Consider the following 8,477-nt stretch of genomic DNA (forward strand, 5'->3'; position numbering starts at 1 on the left):
TAAGATTACCGCTGAGCGTATAGCCTGTACAGGTGGCTTCAGTAAGCAAAGCAACAGATCGCGCACAAAAATGAATTCCACTGCGTCTTCCGTAAATAAATTGGAAACAAATCATAAGCATTATTCCTTCAGACAAAAACGACACAAATCAGTCACTCGGAGCATCTGTAGTTTATTATTTCCGTGGTGGAGAAGCAAGTTATAATGAGCAAGATCCCATAGTCATCGAAACCTTATCGTGACGCCGGATGTAGAGAGGGAGCCTTTAGGAGCCGAGGGTATACCAAACGACAGTAATGTGTCAGGGAGTCATGCAGACGAAAGTTCTCGGATCAAAGTATAATTTATTTACATTTCCACATAATGTGGTAAAACCTCAGAAAGGAAAACTGAAGAGAAATATCAAAATAAGGAACAAAGATAATTCAGCGGGAACATTACCAACATAACCTTTTACTGTGCGGAAGGGTGACTGCTTGCTTAGAAAATCACAAATGAGTCCAAAAGCCCCGTGAAGAAGGGTACGGCAACCACTTAGACTACTGACGTTCTGTGAAGGTGAAAGCATTGGACACTTTTTAATCCATCCACTAATCAGCAATTATTCGCCGTTAATCAACCGTAATTCACCATGATCCAAACTTCATCCTTCTATATATCCACCACACACACCCTTGATTCACCGCAACCCTCCACAGTCTACCGTCAATTCAGAGCAGCCCACCTTAGTCAGCCATATTCCAAATGAATCCCAGGTAATTCACTTCTCATCCGTCGCAATCTACCGTATCCCCAAAACCAACTCAAAACACCGCGATCCACACTTAATTGGACTTAATCCAGTTTAATCCACTCTTGATCCACCACAACCCACAATTAATCCCCCTTATCCGTACATTGCCCGCTGTATTCCAATTCATTTGTATTTAAATTTTTATCAGGTCACGTGAGCCAAAAGTACCTTTCGAATTCGAATTCGGCGCTGGTTTTTTACATACTCCCCCCTGGTGATGACGTCACAGCCTTGCTTGAACAATCTGAGGTATTTGCGACCACGTCTAGCGAAACGACACCGAGCTTCGCAGCCTGTGAGCTAACTTGGCTTTGCCTTAAAATGAACTCCGGTGACGTCATTTCTATGACCCACCGGCAATGAAACTTTTCGGTAAATAGATAAGGCACTTCCAAAGACAGAACGCGGTCAGAAACCGAAACTAGCCGGGTGGAACCGTGAGCGGTCCGGTCGGCAACTTCTTTCCAAGTGCTGGCTGCCTCAGCCGCATCAGTACACGTACAGTGTCGTCCTCTTTTCGCTTGAGCTATCTTCAAATTACCACTGCGTCCGACGTTCTAGAACGCTGTACCAATGTTGCCGCATATCGACGACAAGTGACGCAAGCACAGAGGGTCTTGGAGACGCTGCTTCTCATGACTTGGCCTTGAGCTTCAATGTGCTGACGGGTCGGAAGCAATGGCGCTGTGAAGACTGCAACCGTGTTCAAACTAAGAATGGACAACCATGTATCCCTTTATCTCCTCTATATCGCCTAAAAGCAGGTTATCCCTTGTGTTCCAGCTGCATCGCGTACGTGTGCGTCCTGCTGCAACACGCGCGTATGGTCGAAACGGGCTTCGTGGGGAAAGAAACGGCGTAAAGTTATCAAATGCAGACCCGTGCAGGTATACGTGGTCAACGATGGCGCGAGTCTGAGGCATTCGGTGCGTTGCGTGCTGCCGTAAAAACCGTTGGGAAGCTTCGAATGATCCTAAAGGCTCGTCCCGCCCCTTATGTCGCATGTAGTAAGTTTAGAGCACAGCACACTTGCCGTGCAGTCCGGACAACTGTTTTGGTGGAATAAATCATCATCATCATCATCATCATCATCATCATCATCATCATCATCAGCCTGACTATACCCACTGCAGGGCGAAGGCCTCTCCCATATTTCTTCAATTAATCCGGTTCTGTGCTGCGAACTTCTTAATCTCATCCGCCCACCTAACTTTCTGCCGCCCCCTGCTACGCTTTCCTTCCCTTGGAATACGAAGTCGCGAAAAAAATATATTACGGCGTTGTCTAGATCACTGCCAAGCGAGGCGATGTAGAAAAAAAGAAAATTTATTTTCGTAAATCCGCTTCACGCAAACTTTTGTACATAACTGTACATCCCAAAGTCATGCGGACCTCTGCCATGCAGTCGTTCTATGAAATGCTTTCGTCTGGGGAGCAGTTCAAGGCCTATTGTTATTGCTTTGGATTGCTGCTTCGGTCAGTGCCCGCTAAAAGTGCAAAGGAACATTAAATAATCACCATGCAGCTGGAACCTCAGACAGGCATTTGGGTGAATGGGCGGAAGTTTTTTTTTTTTTTTTCATTTATCGGGTGCTGCGATTTCACTTCATGAATCTGTTGAATGCAGCATTTAGAAGTGGGCACAAACATTTTGCGACATCACCAGTACTCGAAAAGGTTGCCATATTCAGGGAAAGTAAATATATTCTTGTATTTGGACGGGTACGTGGCGGGCTCTTGAACGGTTGACCAACGGACTTTAGTCAGACGTATGTAACAATTATGCTCCACCTAAAACTGATGCTATGACACAGAGTCGACGTACGATATCTCATATAAGGCATCAACTACCTAAGGAAGTTTTCTTCTTCACACCGTCTCAAGAAAAACATCTGTTCATCCTCTGAGCGTGCTCGCACAAAACAGTAGATGTCTTCATCCCTCCCCCCCGTGCCTTTTTTTTTTTTTTTTTTCCTTTCCGCATTGTAACAAGCATCAAATAAAAATCGAGACAGCTCTACACAGAGCGGTTCGGCACTGCAAGTGGTGCAGGATGCATTATAGAAAGAAACAAAACAAAACAAAACAAAAAAAAAAGCCAAGCACGTACGCTCCCCGCCCGTCAGAGATAGCCCACATTCGGAGGCCGCCAACTTCAGCGGCGCTGCAGCGACCGGTTCTCTTTAGGGGCGTCCTCGTTTAGGAGACACGCGCCGCGGCGGGATGTGGACTGTCAGAGATGTTTGCCGAGTAGCTCACTCGACAACACGGCGACTAAGACAGCCCGTCGCTGACGGAGCAATGGCCGCGCGACCCGGGAAGAGCTAGCTATACGAAACGGAAACGCCAGCGCTTACGGGCGGACGCGTCGCAAACGATTGTCGCCAATTGAACGGCCAACTAGCGCCATACGCGACGCGGCCACGGTCCGCAGAATACACGATGCCACTTGCGTCAGTGCTTGTAGGGACATATGCAAGCGAGGATAGGACAAGTGCGGTGGAAAGACCTCGGAGAAAAATCCGGGGGCTCCCGCGTTAACGTGAAACTTTAATAATAATAATAATAATAATAATAATAATAATAATAATAATAATAATAATAATAATAATAATAATAATAATAATATATAATATTATTAATATAATAATAATATTATTATTATTATTATTATTATTATTATTATTATTATTATTATTATTATTATTATTATTATTATTATTATTATTAATAACAAAAGTATTTTTTATATTAGGATAAACCCCATAATCATTGGTACTAGTAAACAAACACAAATCATTCTTACACAATCATTATACCATTCTCTCGTAGGCTGTCCAGTCATGTGACAGATGCACCTTCCGACATAAGTATCTATAAAGCCCCGCTTTAAGCAAGCCGCTAGAACTTGCCTGCATGGCCTATAGGAGAAGCGTAATTGACTTGGCATCCAAGAGTCTTGGGAGGTGGCATCACGTGCACCTCAAATGAGGAACCCGAATTAGCTGTTTCTGCCAACTTTGTGATTGCGTGTAGTCTTGTTACGCCAGACAAACCATTGACGAACCATTTCTCTGCCATGCAACCTGCCAGCTACAAGCAGCCATGCGCCATCTCACGATTTTTCACTCACGACGCCGACAGCGCCGGATTTTCAACAGAACGGGGCCTTTAACGCTGTCACCGTTAATAACCACTCTCACAAGGGGACACTTAATCGCTCATTGCGTGTGCCAGTATGATGCCACTCCAGTATAGAATCCCACACCACAGAGGCTCGTATACCGGGAACCGCTCCGATAAGATACCGTTATATGCTCTCGGTGACGATTCGTCTTCCGACTTATTTAACGCGACTTCAAACGCAGTCAGTCCCGCACTCGTGAGACACTATAGATATAGGGGTCCACAGTTCTTGCCTCAAAAATGGCCGCCTCACCAAGTGTCAAAAGAATACAACGTCATAACCTCTTCAGAAGCTATCGCATAAACGCAGCTATGCAAAACGAAGTACAGCCGACACCCTCCTTTAAGGGTACGACGCGACAATGGCTCTCGTTTGCCGGCTTCCATCGCGAACCCACGTTCGCGTTCCTTTCACTTTGCCAGCCTCTTAATCAGTATTATTATCCGACACATATCCATCAGCCTACAGTCGTAAGATGGTACATTACGTGAAACTCCACCCGACACAGGTATATAGTCCTTAACGAAGCCAGACAAGCGTGGCAGCGTCACCTACAGGAGTAGCTTGCCTGACTAAGGATTCAAGAGTCCCGGAAGGCTGGATTTCGATGTCAGCCTCTCATCTCAGTGCCTGAGCGCCTGCCAAGTCGACCGTGCCATATGGTTTTCGTGACGTCACACAACCGGACCACCAGTGAGTGCACGGACCGACGTGCCACCTACCAACTACCGCCTGCCTGGCATTTTTCGTTCACAACGCAGTGTCTGTGGCTGTCCGCCGGCGTTGTCTTTGGGAGCGAAAAATCCCGAGCGTGGCGCTGGCAGGCGGTCTATTGGCAGTTGACATAGCCACACACTGACTGTAGTTACTTTTGACAGGAGCTGCCAACTCGGGTCGCTTCTTTCATATGGGAGGGTGATATCAGAATCAGCCTGCCAGGACCCTTGAAATCACGTTACCTATCGGTCACGCAGGCACGTTCATATATACGGTTTGGATAAAGCGAGACTTAATATGGGCTGGTAGGGTATACGCTATGGGCTCATACTCTTAAAGGCGCAGCTTAAGTGTCCCCACATTTGTCCTCCTAAAGGTGTGGAGTGGTAGAAGGTTCCGGATCTAGGCCGGGTGCGCAGATGGCAGGCATTGCTCTCTATCTCTCCAACCCTGCGGCACGGCACGACTTCTCAAGCGAAATTGAAAACATCCCAGAGTCACTCCGCCCGAGTTACCATAATTATTGTATTAGACCATTCTGGGTGCGCTGTGACACGTTTAAATACTTTTTTTTTTCCCTAAGGCAATAGAAATGTGGAATGCGTTACCAAGTGAAATTGTTAACATTGCTAACCCTGATGTCTTTTTCTAAAATGTTGAACGTTTTTTCGCCAATGAAAATGATGTTATTTGACTGTCGATGATTTACAGTTCCATTGTGTTCCTTTTTTTTTTTTTTTGTACTGTTGATATGTACGAGTGACTTGACCCACTCCTGTATGAGCCTGAAGAAGGCTTACAGTATTAATAAAAAAACTTCTTACCAAACCACGCAGGAACAATTAACAAATCGCTTGCAATGCCGCTTCCATGCACCCGCCCATTTTTCTCTTTTTTGCATCCATAATGCGGGTGGGGCCAGGCTTTGCATACATGTGTCAAAGCGGGTGGGAGAAGGGGAGGGGTCTAAACAAACAATAAAGGACATTTTTTCCTTGCGCGATATTTTTTGTCCTGCTATAGGAACTGCGATACTCACATATTACACCGCACTTTCGCTGTCTCACTTCCTTCTTTTCTGGTTTCTTCTTGCGTCCTTCACCTTTCTGCTGTTAGGTTTCGGTGGCTGACGCGATAACACGCTTGCGAATACCCCGCTTTTTCGTACCCTGCTTTTTCAAATCTGGTAATTCGGTTGCAAGAATTATATTCAGCCACATGAATGCCGGACATTTTTAGTGACGAAACAAAAGTTGTATGTCTGTTATTGCTTTCTTCATGTCACTGCGGTGTGATGACATGACCAAGTAGAAGTGGTAGGCATGTCCTCAGGTACTGAATTTCAGAAGGGGATCGGGGACATTACCTATGTCCTCTACACCGCTAACCAACCCTCGCCGCAAACAAAAGGCCTTTTTTTTTTTTTTTTTTTTCGGTTTGAAAGCCTGAGGCGTCAAAACTCTTGAGGTAACACTGTGTCCTAGCGGTTACTTAATTCTAAAGCGCAAATAAAGCCTTAACAGTGGGCTACTTTTTGTAACGGAGGAATTTTAAATGGCGGCCACTGCACAACGCGTACCCGATTAGGCCTTTTCTTTTTCCGGACAGCACATGGGCTTTAAAACTGTGACAATCGCCAAGCACCCGGTTCGTTTTGGAACAAACAATGTGAATTCTTGTATGTGGAAATGCTATAGGGGCGCGTAATGACTTAATGTACAGTACTCACGGATTGAAATAGGACACTCGGAGCGCGTGGCCGTCGCTGCATGCAAGGCAGTGTGGTAAACAGGCCGGCATATTGGCGACCGGAAGAAGCACTTCTGCTTTTTAGATGTTCTCTCCCTCCTGCTATACCACAATACAGCACCTTGGTTCCATGAGCATCCACGGGTGGCGCTGCATGCAGCGACGGCCACGCGCTCCGAGTGTCCTATTTCAATCCGTGAGTACTGTACTCTGTGTTTTCTTTTCACCGTATGCTACAGGCACTCACCAACGTCACAACTTGATACCTTACTGAACAGTTATCGCCGTTGAAAAAAAAAAAAAAAAAAGTTGTCGTTTAACTCTGGCTAACCCTAGTTGAATTGCGATAGCAACGGCGGAAGCTTCTTCTGCCTGCTACATTATTCTCCTATCACGCCTTGTCTGTGTAAGGTGCTACGTTATTGGGGACACTTAAGCTCATCCTTTAAGAGTATGAAGTGAGAGCGTAAGTTACCAGTCTTCTTATTCTTCCTCTTGTGCTCATCCTTCTCCTCGGCTGTTCAAGGTCAAGGGTGTCTTCCGCCGGGACCACGCGACGACTCGAAACCTGGCGCAAACATAGCAATGTCATTCAGAACAGAGCCTGCCAGTTGCGTACCACAAATTCATTTGAAGAAAGATGCGACAATAGACGCTAGCCCCCGCCATTAGCCTCTAGCGCAGCGTACGGCCAGAAGTGACTCATCTAGAGCACGACAGCTGCAGCGAGCGTCAGATTACGTCCGCGCTGTTTCGAGAATTCTCGCTGGCCAAAGATCCGCGGAACGTTTCCCGAGCGCGGGGGGAGAGTGTAAGGACTCGCGGAGGCAGCGGCGTCCTTGTGCCCTTGTTATGTCTGCCCCGCTGACGCGTTTTCCTCGGCGAGCTACGGGAGCGTTGCGTTCCGGGTTTATTGTCAGCATTCGTTAGGCCCAGTGGCCTTTTTCAGAACAAAACAATATTTCATCAGATGAGCCACACCAAGGTATCTGATGAAAAAAGAATAATAACGGATAAGTCGGGAGGTATGAAGGGACTGGAATAACCGGAAATTAGACTCGTGAACGCTCATGAGTCATCATGCATTAAGCGTGAGAGCGCGCATGTTTTTATGGAGAGACCATGGTCTCTCTATAAAAACATGCGTGCCTTCACGCTTAATGCATGATAACTCATGAGCGTTCACGTACTCTTCTTTTAGACTCAAGGCATTGACTTCATGAGGAGATTGGCAAATTTCTGGTCCGACCGCACGTTCGTCCAAACGCGAAGCTAATTCGGACAGCGTCTACTGCGTGCTCTCGTCGTCCGTATTCATGCATCACAAGCCAGCTGCAGGATTAGTTACGAGTGCGAAATCAACATTGCGGTGAACGGGCTTTAAAGGCCAGCTGACGTGAACTGGGACTTAAGCCCTTGACTCAGTCGAAAACCATCGGCGCCAATCATTAAAGACAAGAGTCATAAAAGTTGCGTTCTATGAATCAGTTCATGGATCGATGTCTTCTGGTCCAGTAACCATTGTTTTTCCAAGTTACCATGGAAGCATCATGCAACATGCTGCATGCAGTTCCAACATCGCAACCGTTCGTGTTCATCCATATCGCCTGACTAAACTTCGTCTTAAGAGCAGCACCTCTGTGAGCGCTCAGTGACGTCATCCGCCGATAGGAAGATGTATATCTTTCTCTATGGATCGTACTGCGGCAGCATCAGTAGGCGTAACCTCAGCGCGCACAAACGTAGGGCGGAAGGAAGCGTGCCTCCTCAGCGCTGACTGATGATGAGGCCCAGGCCGCGTCATTGGCCTCCGCTGGCCGCAACAACGCGTGAATCCGAGGTGATGCGCACGCAAAGAGGGAAAGGGGTATGATGTACCGGAGCGGACGAAGATCACGGCGAGCACGTGCCGGTGCATGAAAGACAGCGAGCCGCCGCCGGACAGGAGCGGCTGCAGGGAACCGCGCATCGCTTCTGGAAGTTTCGCGCTCTCTCGACCTTGGCGCGCGTCTCTCTCCCTCGCCATCGCGG

This window comes from Amblyomma maculatum, chromosome 9 (assembly GCF_055883805.1).
Source record: "Amblyomma maculatum isolate TAMU_Amacu chromosome 9, ASM5588380v1, whole genome shotgun sequence".
NCBI lineage: Eukaryota > Metazoa > Arthropoda > Arachnida > Ixodida > Ixodidae > Amblyomma > Amblyomma maculatum.